Raw genomic sequence first — 20016 nt, forward strand, 5'->3', positions numbered from 1 at the left:
AGGGTCTTCTGCACGTGCCGCGGACTAAGGCTTTTCTCCCTTCCCTTCTCAGCTCTGTCTATTTCTGGCAGACTCCTGCACACTTCTGATTCACTATTTTTCTTAATTCTTCTTTCTCGTGTTTTAGTGGACTGCTTATTTTTAAAAGGCTTTACTGAGACTTTGTGGCATTGATGGTCCCCAAGTTGTAGACAGTCTCTTCTCGGGCCACCACGCGGCTCCTTAATTCACTCTGCACTTTAACTGCTCATAAAACGCACAATGCGAAAAACCAGTTTGGGGTGTATTATAACTGAGATCAGTTCTCTGTAAATGGCTACTTCGAAAACATATTGGAAGCCCGGAGCGGTCCTGTTACATATCTTGGCGTCAATCGGTGCAGGCTTTTACGTTGCAATAAACTGACGGCAAGCATCTCGAGGACTTTTCAGAATCATAATTGAGGTTTAATCCTCCTTCCTGTTCTTTTGATGCAAATCTCAACAGCACAGGGATGACCTGGCTGTTCTGGAACTGTTTCCAGCAGCTGGAATGGTACGATACAGAGCTACGTCTATCAGAATTGAGTTTTTACTTTAAGTGCATTTTCCTTTGACTTTTCTGCTGCTGTGCTTCATACATTTTCTGCAGAGTCAGAAAGATGCAGTTTCAAAGGTAAATTGAAGCCATTTAGACCCACCTATGATTCTGGAATCACATTTGTGTGTATGTGTTTGTATTTCATGAGGTGTGTCCTGTAAATAAGTTTTAGCAGTATTCAGTGTTTTATTTACTATTCAATCTAACCGGCTTATCAAAAATTTTAAAAATCTAAATGATGTGCAGACAAGCTGCATGCAAAACCCAAAATGTAAGCAGGAGGAGATGTACAAAAATGGTGTTTATTACCAACAGGCTGGGAGCCTCGCGATGCTTCACCCCGTTCAGCAGGGCAGAGAAGCCTCGCCCCAGAAAGCTGGGAGGGGCGTTGAGCAGAAAGAATATTCCACTAGAAGTGTGGGAACCTCAGACAATTTGGGTGGTTTTTCCAGAAAAGACCTCATGAAAAGGTTCATTTAGCAAGTGGTGGGAAGCCTAGAAGTCAGGAAGTCGATTGTTAACAGCAGAGAAGATCTTAGAATTTAATGGGGAACTTAGTGACCATCCAGTGATGGGCTGATACGGGTGGGTTTTATTCGGGCCACCGTGGTCACCTGGATCTCAGTGGCTCATGCATTCAAACAGGACAGCACTTGGCCGAAAAGCACAGAAAACGCAGCACCGGGCACACGCTCCAGCAGCTGAGTGCAGTTCTCTCTGCCAGGCTCCAAGTCCGAGGGGCAGGATATATTTACGATGGGGTTTTAAGCAATTTCCCCTGCCCCCGGGTCATGACTGGGGCTGCTCTCCAGGCCTCTCCGGGTTCCCATTTCACAACTTCTGCAGATCCCACAGACCACTAAGGAATGATGTGTAAATTTCACACAGCTCCCACGTTTGGGTTGGAAGAGCATCTGAAAACTTGGTTGCTTACCCAGAATTTATCCAAATATTGTTCATTGGACAATCTCACGTGATTGGCCTTTCTCAAGAGACTTTCCTGGGTTTAAGCCCAGCCAGAAACAGTAAATGAACAGCCAATCAGTGAGTTCAAAGGCACGCAGTTTTTAAACACCAAGACTGAAAAGCCTCCTCTTTGGAACCTCAGGAATGATTTGGATTGGCTTGTGCCTTCCGCAGAGATCAGAGTCAGCCCCCCACCCTCCCTGCACACCACAGGAGTTTTACTATAGTCACAGGAAGATTAAACAGCGGTCCGTTGAGAACCGCTGCCGTTCCCGTGAGAAGGAAGGACTCCGATTCCCAGGAGACACCCATTCTTTGCTAGGGTATTAGTTTTCTCTTGCTGCTGAAACAAATCACCACGAACTTAGTTGCTTAAAGCAACAGAGTATTTGGGGGGTTTGTTTTCATTTTTTTCCAGTTCTGAGATTAGAAGTCTAAAATCAAGTCTAAGATGAGGGCTACATGCCTGGGGGCTTCATGGAGAATCCTTTCCCTGTGTCCTCCAGCTTCTAGATGTGCTTGCATTTCTTGGCTCACGGCCCCTTCCATGAATCATTCCAGCCTCCTGTCTCTCTTGTCACCCCTCCTACTGCCCACTCAAATCCTCCTGCCCCTCTTTGACGGACCCTTGAACTGCATCAGGCCCACCTGGAGAATCCAGAGTACTCTCACCTCCTTAGCTTAACCACATCTGCAGAGTCCCTTTGCATGTCAGGTGACACTGACAGGTTCGGAGGATTAGGACACAGATATATTTGGGGGCAATTATTCAGCCAACCAACCACAGTTAGTTTCCCCTTAACCAAAAACTCTAGATTCAAAAGCCAAAGTAATTTGTGTTTCTTGGTCTTTATCCAAAGATGTCAAAAACTATGGCCACATAAAAACTTACACATGAAAGTTTATAGCAGCTTCATTCATAACTGCCAAAGCTTGGAAATAACCAAGATGTCCTTCAGTAGGTGGATGGATAAATAAACTGTGGTACATCCATTTAATGGAGTATTATTTGGCAGTAAAAAAAGAAATGAGGTATCAAACCATGAAAAGTCATGGAGTAAACTTAAATGCATGTTACTAAGTGAAAGAAGACAGTTTCAGAAGGCGACATACTGTTTGATTCTGACTATATGACACCCAGGAAAAGGCAACACTACAGACGTGGTGAAGCGCAGTGGTTGCCATGGGTTGGGGAGGGGGATGAAAGGAGGAGGACAAAGGGATTTTTAGGGCAATTAGATTACTGCCTATGATGCCATGATGGTGAATTATGTGTTTGTCTAAACCCATAGACTGTACAACACCAAGAGTCAACCCTGATGTTAACCGTGGGCTTTGGGTGATGACGTGTCCACGTGAGTCCAACAATTATAACAAAGGTACCACCTGGTGGGGATGTTGGTGGCAGGGGAGGCTGTGCATGTGGGGGGAGGATGTATTCAGGACATCTCTGTACCTTCCCTTCCATTTTGCCGTGAATCTAAAACGAGTCTACCCCTTTCAAAAAAAAAGTAAATAAAACGACTCAAAAAATTGTCTCAATTTTTTAAAAAAAGAGGAAAAAACTATTACTAAAATATTCTGTATTTACTCCCATTGATAGTTTTGACAGTAGTTCAAGGTCAACTGCATTTACTTTCTTTGAAAATGCGGCATACTAATAAACGTTTTCTTATCTAAATAAGGACAGTGTACAGTAACAGCAAGAATAAAGAAGAAAGAAAAAGCTACGGCATGCACCCTCACAACTTCCTGTTTGTGGAAGCAGGCCGAGAGCGAGGCCCGGAGCCCCGGTTTGAGCGGGCAGCGTCAGGGGGTGCGCCCTCTGTCTGGAGCTCACGTGAGGTTTGGGGCGTGGGGGGAGGCGCGTGCCGGCCCAGGAGGCTGGCTCTGGCTCGGTGAACCCGCTGGGTGACCGGGGACCTCGGCTTCGCTGGAGGGACACACCCCACCTCTCTGGGCCCCGGTTTCTCCTGAGCGAGAAAAGGCGCGCACCACTCCTGTCCTGTTCACGAAGCATCACGAGGCAGCGGGAGGGGCGCTCGCCGGGCAAGCACAGGGTCGTGTTTAGGATCAAAGGATTTCCCCAGGAGTCGCTTTCCTTCCCCCCTGGTGGCACACTTCACAGACAGGGTGGGACAAGGTTCCTGCAGTGCCTAACGGCATGGACTGTGGAACCAGCTGCGCTATCAGACAGCTCACCCAAGGCAGGCCCCTCTGATGTCCTGCAGAACAAACGGGCACATGGCCTTTGTCATCATAACACTGGGGAAACACAGAGCGAGGCTAGTGGTGTCAGTCCTTTGTCTTTGTTGTCTCACACTTCAGATGACACCAGGGAAGAAAGCGGGGGGGAGGGCGGTGGTCAGCCCCCCAAGTCAGAGAATGTCAGAGCTGGGCCCACCAAGGTCACCCCAGGCCAGGCCCTATGACCGGTTAACAGCACAGGTGGGAGGAAAGGTCAGCTTCAAATATTAATCTATTTTTCTTCATTCTCCTTTTTCTTTGCATGGAAATTGGTACCTTTATACGCACATCTCTTGTATTTGGGTCACTTGGGTGACAGGACACGTTATGTTTAAGCAACACCTGGGATGCCCCGTGTGCGTGAAGGAGCGAGACTGTGAGCCGCAGGTGTTTGTGTGAACAGCTATCAGACAGCGGGCAGGAGGAGGGAAGTAAGGCTCACTCTGCCCTGCTACGTCCTTCTCTCAATACTTCTTTAGAAAGGTTATGTTCAAAATATTAACAATAAATACAGACACGGAGAAATGAATGTTGCCCAGAGCCTCCCGGAGCCCGCACAGAGCAGATGTCTGGCCGCTAAGCTGTGAGCCCACCCAGGTAACTGGTCTGCAGCCTCCAAGGGGGCAGACGGCGGCTGCCGTCCAAGGTCCAGGACAAATGCCATCCCGGGACCCGGGTGCCACCTTTCTCCCAGCCCCAGTGCCGGGGTGCTGACGACTTGCCGAGGCCTTGTTAGCGACAGCGGCAGGGACCGTGCAGGGGTCTGTCAGGTGGTCACGGCCCCCGACTTGCCTTTTCACCCCTTGACCTGTGTTTCTGGGATTGAGACCCAAACAGGCACACAGCTTCCTTGTAAGCTGAGCTCCCGCCCTGGAAGGTGAGACGCTGGTGCCCTGCGGAGCCCACCCCTCCCCTCCTCCCACCCCAGTCGTGCTGAAATGAAAAATTAAAAAGACCCTGCCGTCTGGGCGGCCCGTGGCGGCCGCGCTGGGGCCAGGTGGGGCGCTGCGGCCACGCTCCGAAGCCCGGGCTGGCTCGTCCCCGCAACGCCGCCACCGCTGTGACTTCTGTTGCTGTAACCGCGTCCTAGCGCGGCTCGGGGAGTCGGATTACAAAATGATCTGTGGCCGCAGGAGTGGAGGAGAGGGCCATCTGACTTGGGGAAGCAGCGCTGCAAGTTGGGAATGATATATGAAATGGGACATCCAGAGTCAACGCTCAGTCGACACACGCGGCGCGGCGGGCTGGCCCCGCGGTGCCCGGCCGTTTCCCTGTAACCAGACGTTCGGCTCAATCAGCAACAACCCCCCGGAAAACCGCAGCAAGTCCCTAAGTCGCAGATAAAATATAGCCGCTAACAGGCGTGCTGTTAATTAGCCGGAGAGTCAGGGGAGAGAGAGAGGAAGATGGATTTCCACACGCACAAACACCCAGCTCTTCCCCTCCCCTCCCAGGTCCTTCCATCCATTTGCCTTCAAAAAGGCCAAAAATAAGCACAGCCATCTTTTTTCTTTTTAACAAATGCTAAAATGGAGCTGGTTATCACACCCTGAAAGGCGAGTGCTCTGGGGCTGAAAGCCAGCGGGGATGGGGAGCTGGTCTGACTCCTTCATCCCAGCGGTAAAATGAAAAAGAGGTGATTATTTAGAGTTCTTCAACAGGAAAAGGAAAAAAAAAGCAAAACTGGTTTTAAATATTTTTTAAAACTCTTTAACTATAAGTTGCCACTTTTTAAATTTCAGAAATACCTTACAGTTAGTGCCCAGATTCTGTGGACAGCCGGTGTACTCTGGGCCTCGCACGCACAGGGCCGTCTTTGTGGACACCAGCCTTCCAGATTCTTTCAGATGCAGGCAAGGCATTCACAAAATGCGCCCTCAACCAAACTGCGGCTCCCAAGGTAAGGATTTCATGTTTTTACTGAAGAAACCAGGACAAGCCCAGGGCCACGGTCCAGAGTTTCTCTCCCCGATGAAGGCCTCGGTCCTGGTCACACGGTACCGCATAATGATTTAAACCATCAAAACGGGGCCAAATAATTAGCAGATGAAACTCACGGATTCCAGTTGTATGACTGTGAGATTAAATGAGCCATTTATGGATTTCAGAGAGAGAGGAGACTAAAATGTTTTATAGTGCAGTTAAAAAAAAAGTCATTGAATGATTCCCTCGTGTTGAATATTTCCTAATGTCAGAAACAGGGTGGATGACACAGAAATCATAAATCCTATTGCTAAGTGTTAAAAATCACTTTTGTCTGCCGTCTTGGTAGAAATTCAATAAAGTGGAATGGAGGACTTGTGTACACACCGTGGCCTGGACGAGTACACGGCTCATTGGAAGGAGGACACGGGTCTCTAGATTAATTGCATTTCATTCTTTAATAATTGGTCACTTTTTAAAAGCTCGCTTTATATAAGTCCTAATTTATCCCAGACGCCAGGTACGTGCATGTCACATGCATACACGTCCTACTGTGCACAGTGCCCTGGACGTCAGTGCCGCCCTGCCATTCGGTACCATCCCAGGAGCGTTGGAATTCTAACAGCAGCAACCAAAAACAGGGGCTCTGAGATCTTTTTCTTTTCCCTGTCGTGTTAGACAGCACTTGGTCTGTGTTCCTGACCTGTGACTCGACAATTATTTCCTAAATAGTAAGGCAGACGTGGGTGCTAATAAAAGTCGTGGCCTGATTTTTAAAACCAGTCACCCAAGAGGAAGACCCACGGACCCTCCCCGGCCGTGCATTCATCACTGAACCTGGAAGGAGAGGGGTTTGTTCACTGCAGGAAAACGAGGAAAAATTTGCCCCAGTTATCCGTCAGCTTTTTAAATCGGAGCCTTCGATATAAAACCAAGCTAGATTTTAAACCTAGCTCTCCCAGGTGAGTTGTAAGCATCCGTCTATAAGGAGAGGTGTACTGACAAAAAAAATTCGCCTCTGCAGTAATTCTCAGAAGCCGTTAGTCCTCCCTTTCCAGAGGCGGAGGCAGGGGCCTCTCCCCAAGCCCAGGAACCTCCCCCGCTGCTTTTATCAGAAACTGGCTTTTTTTTTCCCTGGGAGATGTGTGCAAAGGCAGGCTGACAGACAGGAAGTGTCCATTATCCCCATGAAGACACAAATGGCTTTCTGATGCTTCCCCGGTTGTGACTTGGGCGCCAGCGCCTCTCTCGTTTGCAGATATCTCCTTTGCGTGTCCCATTTTAGCTGTCCAAATTAAGGCTGTTTTTAAAAAATCAGCTCAGAGAATTTTTGAGAGAAACAGAACAACCCCCGCACAGCCCCCCCCCCCAAGCCTGGGATGGACTCCTGGGATGTCTGACTCCAGCCACACAGCCAACGGAGCCCGGGGCAAAGCTGGAGAGAGGCAGAAACGCGGAGCGTTCCATTACCAGCAGAAACAAACACCTTTCCAGCAGGTTCTACATAACTGCAAAACAAAACTAGGGAGAAGGTATTTTTGATGTAAATTCCAAGCAGCTGTGACCCTGTATTTTCTTGAGGAAATAACACCATTTCCTAAGGACGTCTAGCACTGGGATCTCGGGCAGCATCACAATTTCCTTTCTTGTTTACTCAGAAGCCCCCGATTTTGGCTCTGGTGTCACACCGAAGCGTCTTGCCTGGGTCTGTGGGCGCCGGGAGCCGCGTCCCGGTCCCCGCTCGGGGCGAGCACAGCGGTGCCCTCGGAGGGCCGCACCTGAGCTGTGTGCTGTGAAGAAAGCCATTTCGCGGCGCCAGGTACGCGCACCCCAGGGCCGCTTGGGCTGGCGGAGCCTGGGAACTTTGTGCAGCCGCAGCGGAGGGGGTGAAAATGAATCCGATATGGAAATGTCTGAAGCAATAAATTAACACGCAGCAGGGGGGGGTGACAGCTTAATCCTGTCTAGTCCAGACTCTACCTGACACCCATGGCTGTTCCAGGAGGTGGGACCCCGGGATGCTACTGGAGCGAAAATGAACACTCCCCAAAGATTTGATGCTTTGCGATAGGTACGAAATAGGATTCCACGAAGGAGCCAGAACGGCTCCGATGGTCTTTGTACGTTGAATTCCAGGTAACCTGTCAGCAGGCAACTCTCTCTCTCCCCTCCTTTTTATTTAATGCAAAAGGGGTATCCTTGACATTTAGAAAAACCATGGAAAACGGGGATCCTCGATAAAGCTTATCAATGTATTTCTTACTACAAAACAAATAATTCTGCAGGCCTCTTTCTTTCTAAAGTTATATTATAGCAGGCTTGACAGTAGCATTGATGAAACAAAAGATGAGAACCTCCAAATATTTTGCCCAGATTTCTTTGCCTGAGACAAACAAGTATTTCCTTATTGTGCAAAGTCCTTAATTTATGCATATCCTTTGAAACAGAACTGACCAGAGTCTGAATTGTGTTCCTTGAACAAACATTTATGAGAGATATTTAGAATGCACCCTCTCCAAAAAAAAGAAAAGAGAGAAGAAGAAGAACCTGGAAACAAATTCACAAATTGCTTTCTTTGAGTCATCTGTCTCTTCTTGATGTTTTGTTTGGAATATTTCATGTCCAAGGTCTTTGGAGGTAAGATTCTAAAGTGCACATAACTATTATTTTAAATCAACAAATTGCTTCTGGAGCCACGTTGTACAGGTGCCCGGTCCTTCCACACTTTTAAAGCAAAGCAAATTTGAAGGATAACCTTCGTTTCTCCCCTTAAGGTTGAAAACAATACATTTTTTATAGACACTCCATTTTTATTGTTCGTGAGGAATTTCCAGGCTAAACAATGAATCTTATATTTTGGTTCTTCCTTTTTAAATATAACATTAACTCTTCACATGTATATTGTACAGTTTTAACTATAATTTAAATGCAGATCATTTAATGAGAGGAGACAATATTCTGTCTCAGATTTTAACTTTCTGTTTCTAAAAAACTACACAGACATATTTATATTAAGTATGGGGCTTCTGGTGGATTCGTTGGTGGATTAAACAGAATCACAAGATGCTAATAATTTATGTCACCTCTCATTTTAACCATGCCAGAAAATGAATTTCCATAGTCTTATTTTTTCATTTTTTTTATTTGCTCAAATAGTTTTCTTATCAGGAATATTTTAAATGCTCGCTGCTTTTGTTCAAAATATTTTAAATGCTCATTGTAGCAATTATAACTTTGCTAGTTAAAAGTCAGATAATTAAACACACAAAGACAGACCTTTTTTTTTTGGCATTTATCCTTTGGAGACTAGAATTTTAGCACAGCTAAAGCAATGCAAATTGGATTCAGTTGTCTGTAGATTTCTTGCTGCATTTTAAGACCACTTGCTCTCCATTCGCCCCTGCTGGGGGGACCAGCAGCATTTTTTCAAGAATAGAATTGTCTATTGAGGCAGGATACCTAGCTTCTGCCCCGGGAAGGATTAGCAACAAGAAAAAAGCGCTAAGGGCAGGAAGGATAACATATTTAAAATAACCATACAGCTCATAAAGGAGTCGATTAGTCAGAGAGAGGTGATAAAATCTCCCGCTGCGAGTACAGAGCACACAACAACACGGATTGCAACAAGGAAAAGATGGGAAATACTGCTGATTCCAAGTGAGGGAGCTTGTCCACAGGTTTTACTACTTAAAAGTTTACAACATTTCCTGGGCCATGGCTTCTTTCCTCCAAGATGGTTTGGAAGATCACCTGTTTACTGACCACAGATTTTTTTTTTAATGTTTTGAATTAACAAAGCCAGACAGAGCACTGTTACTGGGGCTCCTGGATTTTCTCAAAAGGAAAGGAAAGCAGGGGCTGTTTGTGTCTCAAGTGCCTTCTCCTGGCCCTGCAGAGGCAGACACCAGCTCCTCCTGCACCTGGGGCCACCTGCTGATGGTGCCAAAGACGGTGCTGGAGGAACTCCACCCAATGTAGTGTAGGGCCACTGGTGTCTCTGTGTGCGTGTATGTGCATGGTGTGTGTGTGTGTGTGGTGCGTGTGTGTACATGGTATGTAGTATGCAAGCTGTGCATGGTGTGTGAGTGTGTGTGCATGGTGGGTGTGTGCATGGTGGATGGGTGTGCACAGTGGGTGTGTGTGCATGGTGGGTGTCAGTGTGCATGGTGTGTGTGCATGGTGGGTGTACATGATGGGTGTGTGTGCACGGTGGGTGTGTGCATGGTGGGTGTGCACGGTGGGTGTGCGTGCATGGTATGTGTGCGTGCATGGTGGGTGTGCGATGTAAGTGTGTGCTTGTGCGTCTGCATGTTCTTGCCCCTTATATTTTCCTCTGTCCCCCAGTCTCCGTCCTGCTTCCCAGAGGAAATTTGGCCCCAGACAGGGCATCATTTATCCCTGTTGCCATGTTCCCCCATCCCTCCCTGCCTCCCACTGGCAAATCTGTTGCTATAAACAGATTTATATAAAATTGAAGTCTGGTTCCCTTCTGAAAGAATAAAAGCTTTATACACACGCACGCACACACACATATACACACATCTTAGCTGTCAAAAGCTGACCAAACCATCTCGACTTGGTGAAGTCAATGTAGAACCCACACTGACCTGGCCAAGTCAATCTCATGCAGTGGACAGGGTCTTTTACATGGATGTGTGTGGCCTCTGATTTCCCCTTCTTTCCAGACTTTTCTTAGCATGGTCCAACCATCTCGCAGCTCCCATTAGACCCAGCATCCCCCACGAATCTTCCCTCTCACCCGCCCGAGTCTTGTGTGAGAAGGGGCTTTGCTGAGCCCGCCCCCACAAGAGCCATGCTGCTCACAGAGGGCTCTGAGAGGAACTTGGATGTGACATCTAGGAACCTCATTTCCAGCGGCTGAAATGAGCTCCGGGCCCACGTGGGAGATGTGTGGCTGTCGATCTTTCTGAATACACTTCACGACATTGATTTTAAATCCTCTGCCATTGTTTTCCTTTGAATTGTATGATCATCACGCTCATTTAGAGGCCCCAGAACTCACATTGTCAAAATCAACTGACTGTTTCTGACTTGCTGATTTTCCATGAAAAACAGGGAAAACTCCAATATGTGGGGGAGAAAACGTTTGGCTGTGATGTGAACTAAAACGTGCCACTTCACTGGACCGTGAAAAGTTCCCCACTTATGTGTGCTGAGAGTCCAATTCTCAACTTAGGCTCCAAATCCCCCACTGCTGATGTTACATCCTGAACAAATCCGATCCCGTGGCTTTTTAAAGGAAGGTGTGTCGCTGTGTTCTTAACAAATAGAATCAAAATACATTTTGCAGCATCCTGTCCAAAAGGGCGGACACCTGGAGGAAATGCTTGAGCAGCTGAGGAACAAAGAGGATCCTTTTACTTTTCATGAGTAATTTATTTAAACCTCTTTCTCTCTGAAAATCTCCTCAATAACACGCGGTCTCAGCAGCAGCAGAGTGGCGTGGACCAGCCTGGCCCCGGCGTGGCCCACGCTGAAAATAACAACCCTGCCGGTCAATAAGGCCCCGTGTCCTACTTTTGTGTCCCTGCTTTATGTGTGTGTAACTCACTTTAAAGACAATAGAGTCTCCAAACAGAGTGCAGGAGGCCTGGAGGAGCTGGCCTGTATTAACACGCAAACACCAAACACAGTTCCTGGTTCATTTCCTTTCCAGAATATTCCGAGGGGGGGAGTGGTGTGGACTTGTCAAGATGTATGCCTGAATTTGTGTTTCCGATAGCAAATCCCCTTCTTTCCAAGGGTTTTGGTCAGAAAAATACTGCAGGGAAGTGTAAAAAACAAAAACAAAACAAAAAAAGGAGTTGAAGCAATAAGCCCCAGAAATTTCTTCCAGAGGAGGGCTGTGAATTGTGTCTCCAGTCTCTACAAAGCTCTGGTTTTATTTCCCTTAAAATTGTAACGACAGTCTGTGTGCTCAGCGCTCCACTCCAGGGACACCAGCCCGGAGACACAGATGCGCCGGGGTGTCCGTCAGTGGAGTCAGGAAACCCCACGTTCACAGGCCGGGAAGGGGATGCAGGCTGACGCTCTGCACGCCCCAGACACATTCCAGCATCCCTTACACAGTGCTCGCCCTCCAAATTTCCTTTACACTTTGTTTACTATATATTCCAATAGTGTAATATTAAACAAAAACAGTGTGTCCCACGCCAAGATGATGGATTACGGCACCGTCACAAGGTCACCTCCTAGGGACAGGCTGGGTGCAGGAGGGGCCGTCTGACTCATACAGTTAACACTATATCCGCATTGTATGAATGTCACCAGCAATCCAGTGATTTATTGCTTGGAAGGCTCTGTTCAATTTTTTCTGCCTGACCAAATTGCACATTTTCTAGAAAAAGAAGCAAAAATATTTCAGCACATGGATTACCTCAACTCCTCATTTTCCCTGCTAGGATCCACACGCTTCTGCACGGGTCCTGACGAGCAAAACCTTCCTCATCTTCCTCTGCCTTTCCCCTTCTGCTGGATATTGGGCAAAAATGATTATTACACTAATGAAAAGGTGCAGCAGGAGATTAAGGGCTTTTTAATCAGATTTTGGTAACATCTGTGGGCCACGAGTAAGGGCAGCTGTATGCTCCGTTTCTTAATTTTAGCCAGATTTACTTTGGATATAAAATTGTTAGCCTCGGGGAAAATCGAGTAGGGGGGTGAGGAGGGGGAGAGAGTCGTGGAGAAACTACAGAACCAAAACTGTTTCAAAACACCACAGGAGAAACCTCTTCTGCTCTAGAGATTTTTTCCCCCCTTTCTTTCTTTCCTGGAAAAGATACACAGTGAAACTACAGAAGCATGTTTATAAGAAATCATACAGCCAGATTGAACAGAAATGTCTCCGGAACACAGGGGCAGCCGTGCAAGCTGGGATTATCAGGGGTTCTCACCACTTACAGTTTTCAAGGGTCATTTTTCCCTCTAAGCCACCCTTTAACATGACCTGCACAAGCCTTCAGGTTTCTGCTCATGTTCTATGTAAATACAGATGAAACAGAGAGAATATATAGTCCAGTAAAGTTGCCTATATATATATATATATTTATATATATATTTTTTTAACTAAAGTGTAATCAGTTTACACTGTTGTGTCAGTTTCTGGTGTCCAGCATCATGTTTCAGTCGTACATGCACATGCATACATTCCTTTTCATATTCTTTTTCATTACAGGTTACTACAAGATATTGCCTATAGTTTCCCGTGCTACACAGTAGAAACATGTTGTTTATCTGTTTTATACATAGTAGTTAATATCTGCACATCTCGAACTCCTGATTTATCCCTTTATATTTTTAAATTAATTTGCTTCCCACTTTTGATCGTGTGCTTGCCTTTCTGTGGAAGCAGCGAAGCTGCCATCACTTGGCAAAGTGACGAAGGTGGAGACTCCCAGGTGCGTATGACACTCATGTGTTATTTATTCGGGACTTTGAACCACCAGAGCTGGATATTCTGAATACCCTGTGCTAGGAAAACAGATCAGACAAGATGCACACATGTGGGGAAAATTTTCTCGAATGTAATATACGACTAGTACGCGTCTGTGAGGATGGTTCACTGATGTGCACTGGCTCTTAGCTTTGTTTCATTTTATGAAAAGGCAAAAGTGCTGGAGGAGGGGATAGAAAAACATGGAGGAGAGTAAATTTTTCAGGGCTAAAGGAAAATTCTCACCAGAAACACTCTAGTCCTAAGTGGAGTCTCCCTTCAATGTAAGTACAGGATTCCAAAGGGCCATTGTCATTGATCGTTTCCTATTGGCCAGATCCTCTGTTAAATCACCAAATGACTTATCAAGAATAATTTCCAACTGGTAAATGGTAAAATTAAGGTTTTTGTCATCTTTCACAGGTATCTCCTGTCTCTGGGCAGGAACTGTTACTCATTAGGACAAGGACGACACTAGGTAAAAAAGCCTACAGTCACCTGGGCCCACAAAGTAGCCAAAAGACTGTGGCAAAAAACGGGCTCAGAGTCTCGTGAGGACTGCCCTTGTATTAGCGTGTCTGTAGAAGACGGGCCTCGTTGTCTTGATGATGTTCAGAAAAACTGGACCAGATCTGGGTCTTGTCCAAAGAGTCAGGCTTTTTTTTCTGCAAAGACTCCTTGAGGGACAGAACCAGTCCCCGCTGCAAACACAGACAAACCAAGGCGTGGGTGGCGCTTTCTTGAAAATGGGTGCAGGTTGGGTGTGTATTCATGTGACAGCACTCACCCCTCACATCCCTTCCTGGAACCCAGGTCTGTAGTTTTTCCCTAGAGAGGACTGAATCCACCTAAAAGACAAGGAGAGGGGAAAAAGGAAGGGTGGAAGGAAAACAGTTTTCAAATGGAGAAGACCTCCAGTTGGGAAAAATCTAGAAAAAGAAATACATCAGAAAATGCTTCCACATGGAAGTGACAAGTTTGCACGACGTCCGTAAGACTGTTTACCCGTCTCAGTTGTGAAAAGTTACTAGTTACAACAGCACAAGTTTGCTGCAGAATGCGGTGTTCTGGTGCCGCTGTCTATTCAGGGCATTTCCTGTGAAATCATAATTCACACTGGGTTTTAACTCAATAGGAGGAAATGTCTGCAACGCTTCTTCCTACGACTTTCTCGTCCGACCGTCGGTAACCATCGTCGTGGGCTGAATCGTGCTGTGCCCACGACCCGCTGCTTTGGGGGGCTTTGCCTTACACTTGACCCTGATACTTTAGATTCAGCTCATTTACAAAGGTTTCCCTTCATTCATTCTTCCCACTTGAAAAAAAAAAACTTTTATTTCCGAGATATTTCCACCAGGCCCACGTTCTCGAGACTTGCATTTCGAAGAACTGGAACCGTCCCTGTATATTCAGTCAGTGCTCCCTCTCCCCCGACGGGAAGGACCCAATCAGAAAAACAGCTTTCAAAAAGAGTTGGTGGATTCATCGCCAAACATCTCAGGGAAACAGAAGGGAAATCTTCAAGGAGTGTGTCTGCAGCCAGGAAGGGAGGCGCCAGGTCTGAGCTTTTCACCCTTTCGTTTTCTGCTCACTTGGTAGATACCGCTTTTGGGGAAAGAGACCATCGCGGACCCCACCCAGGGTAGCTCTCATCTGTTTCCCGTGGACCTGCGTCTAGTGGTGATTGAATAACGTAGCTCATTCTATTCCTACTGGGATGGGATCCATGACTTTTCTAATTTGTTCCTACTTCCCTTAGAACTCACAGCCCAGCCAGTGGCACTTCAGGGGCCGTCAGGGGCAGCACAGGGCAGAGACACTGAGGCACCGGCAGGCACAGTACGGCTGACTCACTGAGGGTTCGGCCAGGCCCCGCTGATGGGGAGCCTGCTCAGAGCAGCACAATGGCGCAGAGCGGATGCCACCGCCTTTTCTGAGTTTTTATCTACGGATCCAAATGTATACACCTATTTCTTCTTCCTTTTAAAAGCCCCAGGCCACATGTACTAACAATTCAGATTGTGTTAAGGAAAGAAAAAATCCTTCTCACTGCACGCACACGCACACACACACACTGATACACAAATAAAAAGCGAGAAAGCCAGCGACATCTGAAGACTGCTGCGAGGACACAAAAGGTCTAGATCTCTTCCCAGCAGGAAGGACCCCTCTGTCTGGTCCCAAAGGTGGGGGACTCGAAGGCTTTTCCCAGACCACAAAGAAGGACCGCTGCTCTGACAGGCAGTACTGCAGAGCCTGCCCTGTGCTCTCACTCGCTCCCAGGAGCCCTCTGCACGTGCGGATGGCCAGGTGGCATTGTCGGCTGGCTCCTTCATAGCCCCTCTGCTTTGAACACAGAAGGTGGTGTATTTTTTTCAATGTTTCCCAGAAGTAGGAGTCCCCGCCCAAATGTAGATGGTGGCACTGGGTCACAGGTGGATACCGATTGGTCGTTGCTGGGACACCATTCCTAGAAGTCCCCGGCAGTGTGTCTAAGAATAATGTCAGTACATTGCAGACCCCACGGGTGCCCGTGGGCAAGATGGGTATTTTGGGATTTCAGCTGGCATGGGTAATTCTGGGACTTCTTGCAGGAGACAGGTAACTGCTCTGATAATGCTGTTTCCCACCCTTTATTAAGGCACACCGGAGAAACACTGCTAATTAAACATATGTGAGATGAACAGGCAACAGAAACAAATTGTGAGCCATCTACAAACAATTTTAAAAGTCCAAAAGAAATGAATCACAATACGGAAACCTAAAACCATGTTTAAATGATTTTGGAGTATGTTCCAAACGTCAGGTGCTAAGTAATCACATAATTCCTCATTTCCATGGAATTCCTTAAGATCCCGCATTGGGAAAGGAAAGAAAAAACCACAGCTTAGATCATTTAAATGAAAATAATATCTAAAGAGGTGATGTGACAAAATTTCTGCTGTCCCAGCCCAGCCACATCTTGAAGGAATATATCAATGTTTGCAAAAATTATCTGGGCACTCTATAAAATGGTAACGCTTTTTTAATTACAAGGTTTATGTCACTCGGTGAAATTTTAATGTAATGAAACATTCAGCTGGACCTTGTGCAGGATGTAAAATAAAATTATTCATTGAAAATCAGACCACAGGCCACCTACTGTTTTTTTTAACAAATGGTTGAACTGTCACGGGGTTACAGAACTTAACATGTAAATTGCAGTAGAACTTATAATTTCTGATTCAAATCCCCAAAGACTGCCATTTAAGTCAAATATATGAGTGAAATTTTGCTTCTGTGCCATAATAATGCAGTGAAATGGTCAAAAATCTGAACATATCTAGAGTAATTATTAACCCAATAAGAATGTATTTTTAGTTATTTAATCAAAGGTATAAAAATTATTAATGTCAAGTTCTTCTTAGAAAAATGAAGTTTTAAACACCAGCATTTAATTTCAGGGGTGACAATGCTAAATCTAACCCATCAGGGGAGTTTCTCGCAGAGCCAAGGAGGAGAAGCAGGAGAGAAAGATTGTCTGTCAGGTCATTACTAGGAAAGAGCAGGAAAGGACTATTTTTCTCCAAAATGATCTTGAACTAATTTTTAACGTTAACTGAAATTGATCAATCTTCCGTAAGCTCAACTTGCTCTTCGGGCGAAGACAGGACCCGGGAAGCGGAGCCCGCGGGGATCCCGCGCCTCCCGGGCAAATGCTGCAGGCGGTCATGGCAGGAGCCTTTCTGCCCAACGCTGGCCACGTCGTTGTTTCCCATTTTGTGTTGCTGGGAGACCTGAAAGGTGGCTTTCTGTCACCTGCTCATGGTAGCGGATTATTTCCCTTTTGCGCTCATCTCCAGAATGTTGACAACCTACGGCTAGTACAAAAATTTGAATTTTCTCATCGTCTGTGGGAAGGAGGTTGGGTGTCCGTGAGCGCCTGCGACCTTGTGCTCCTTCGGGCCCCTCTTGGTCTTCAGGGGTTTCTCTTGGATGAAGATCGTGCATTTGCGTGCATGAGACAGAGGTCTCCAGTGAGCCTTGCCTCTGGCCGCCTCTGCTCCGAGACACCGGGAGGTGACGCTTCATTTTTGTAGCTCTGGAGTATAAATGTGGCCCCTTTCGCCCGTCTCCCCACCTCTGCTGCTCAGTTGGGCCAGCAGGAGTGTAGCTCGCGCTTCACGAGGGAAATGAAATCTGTTATGTGGTTACCAAAGGAGCAGAGGCCATCAGACAGAAAAGATGATCCCCCAGGTTTCTATCCACCAAGGGACTCAATGTCTCCCTGTATCCAGCTTATCCACAGAACTACCCCCCACCAAAAAAAAAAAAAGAGGCCTGATTGAGTTGTCCGTTTTTTGCCTGTTTTCTGAAAAAATGTGCCATGAGCTAACAATGGAAAACCAGCACCTAAATATTCAAGGGCCATCTCACAGCCTGGAATCCAAAGGATTAAAGACATGACCTTTGCGAAAATAGCAAGTCATCAAGGGGCACTGCAAGCATCCTCCCTGCGAGCTGCTCTCTCCTCCCCGCCCGGGGACGCCGTGCTGCGCCAGCCTGAACACGGCGCCCCCGCCTGGGTGTTGCCGGATCGCGTCACCGGGTCTGCTTGTCGGTGTGCTTGCATTTCACCTGAGAACCCAGAGTGACGGATGTGACCATCTATCTGTGCCATCGCGGCCGCTCCTGCCCACCCCCATCTAGCCCAGTGCGATTCCTCCGTGGTCCCGGCATCTTCCCCGTCACTTCTCTTTCGCCGTTATCCAAGGTGATGGGCCAGCCTCGTGCCAGCACCTTCCTTTTGACCCAGCGCTCCCTCCGCTTAGCCTGAGTCTCCTTGACGCCTCTCCCTCCCCCGGCGATCTGCCACGCCAACCGAGGAGACTGTGGTTACTAAACATATACAAGAAAAAGAGGGAAAAACAAAACTATTGTAAATACGGTTGTGGGTCCGTCTGATTTAAGCTCACAGGTACGGAGTGGGTTGGAGCTACAACAATTCACGGCAGGCTTTGGAGCAACTTTTCGCTGAGGCATTTCAATTTAGACCAGATTCAGGCCTGAGACCTGGGCACGGAGTTCCTGGTGAATCGCCCCACCTTCCTTCGTCAAGGAAAAGCCGGGGCATCCAGAGGACATTCTCTTTTACCAGGTGCCCAAATGCCTCTTGGAAACCTGTCCAGAGAAGGATCACATCCTTGTGTCCTCAGGGAGAAAGTCGGTCTCTGGCTCTGGCGTCATGCCTGCCACACAGAGCATACCTTCTGTCCGTCCGCAGGTGCGCCTCGTGGGTACCAAGAGGCTCACGTTTCTGATCATCACAGGAAGCCATCCTTCAACCAAGTCTTAAAGCTCCGATGTTCTCACTGTGGTCTGGCGCCTCCCAAGACCAGGCTTGTACACCTCTTAGGTCTTACATTTCCTGCTTATCTGGAGACCAAGACTGAGCTTGTCTGGGCGTCTTCTGCACCGCCCCCTTTCTCCGTGAGGGAAGGAGGACTGGGCCCAGCGGAGCGAGGCTAGAAGGAGCCTCAGCTTTGGGCTCAGCCTCACTTTTGGGGCACGTTCAGCTCCCACACAGCAGCCTCGGCATGAGGCCAACGCCATTCATACTGAATGTACTGGAAGCTTCTCCCGGCCAACCAGCTACTCACTGGCTGGATCCACGTGGTTTGGCCGAAGCTCCTGCGAGCCCAGCTGGTAATGTCCAGTTAGCTGCCAGACGAAGGAGTGGCCACGTCCCCTCGTCTGCCATGCTCCCCCGCACGGGAGCATCCATCACCTAGACCAGTCACACCCTCCCAGCAGCCTAGACTGGTATTTCCCTTTTTCTCACCAGTGAGCCACCTGCCAACCATACTGTAGCTGCAGAGCCCAGCCCTGAGGTCAGCATGCAAACGGTAGAGCAAATGCTGCCCTGGAGGGACCCGCCGCTGGCTTAGGGACACGCTGACACGGGCAATCCAGGGGTGCTGCTGTAGCTGGGGAATCGGGCACCTGTTATGAGCCAGAGGCATCAGGAGGACACAGGAAGGGAACTGGGCAGGACGCGTAGGGCTGACTGGGAGGAGCTTGGGGACACCTCTGTGGGCCCCATGGAGGGAGCCTGGGTCCCCAGAGCCCGAGTGTCAGGAGGCCACTTTCAAATGTGGGCCACTTTAAGGCCATTTTAACACACTGCCTAGCGAGTTCTTTGTTTCCTAACTAACCAGGACAAGTCACTTGTCTAAATGTGGAAATTCTTAAAATACTCAAAGGCTGCTTAGAGTGAAAACCTCTATGAAGGAAATCTTCCGTCTTTGTGGGGAGTTTTCATAAATTTCCTAAGTGCTGATGCCGTAATAGGGCTACCTCTGTCGCTGAAATGGAGATGGCTGCAGACGTGGGAATTGTACTGAACAGGGAGGGGGACACCCCCGGGGTGGAGGGAGGCAAGTCCACCTTGACCTCAGCTCCCTATCAAGGACCACCTCCCAGCTGCATCCAGCCCTTGCAGCTGCGTTGGCCTGGCCACGTTAGGGAGCACCTGGTTCACAGGCTGACATGGTCTTCCTGGTGCTGAGGAAACACGGGGACTCACGGTGACAACGCGCACTCGGGCAGCCTCCGATCCACGCCTCGCTGCCCGCAGGACACAGTGCCCCCGGCGTGTGGGATGGTTGTCTCTGAATCTACAGGGCAGATAATTCCGTTTGGATGTGCCATTCCTTACCCGAATAGATTAGAACCTGCTGGGGGGAAATACTTTGAAAAACATGACTGTGTCCCCCCAGAATTCCTGTGTTGAAGCCCCACCCCCCAGTGCAATGGTGTGAGGAGGTGGGGCCCTGGGGGAGGTGACTGGGGCTGGATGAGGCTCTGTA

The sequence above is a fragment of the Vicugna pacos genome, chromosome 11, assembly GCF_048564905.1.
Source record: "Vicugna pacos chromosome 11, VicPac4, whole genome shotgun sequence".
NCBI classification, from domain to species: Eukaryota; Metazoa; Chordata; class Mammalia; order Artiodactyla; family Camelidae; genus Vicugna; species Vicugna pacos.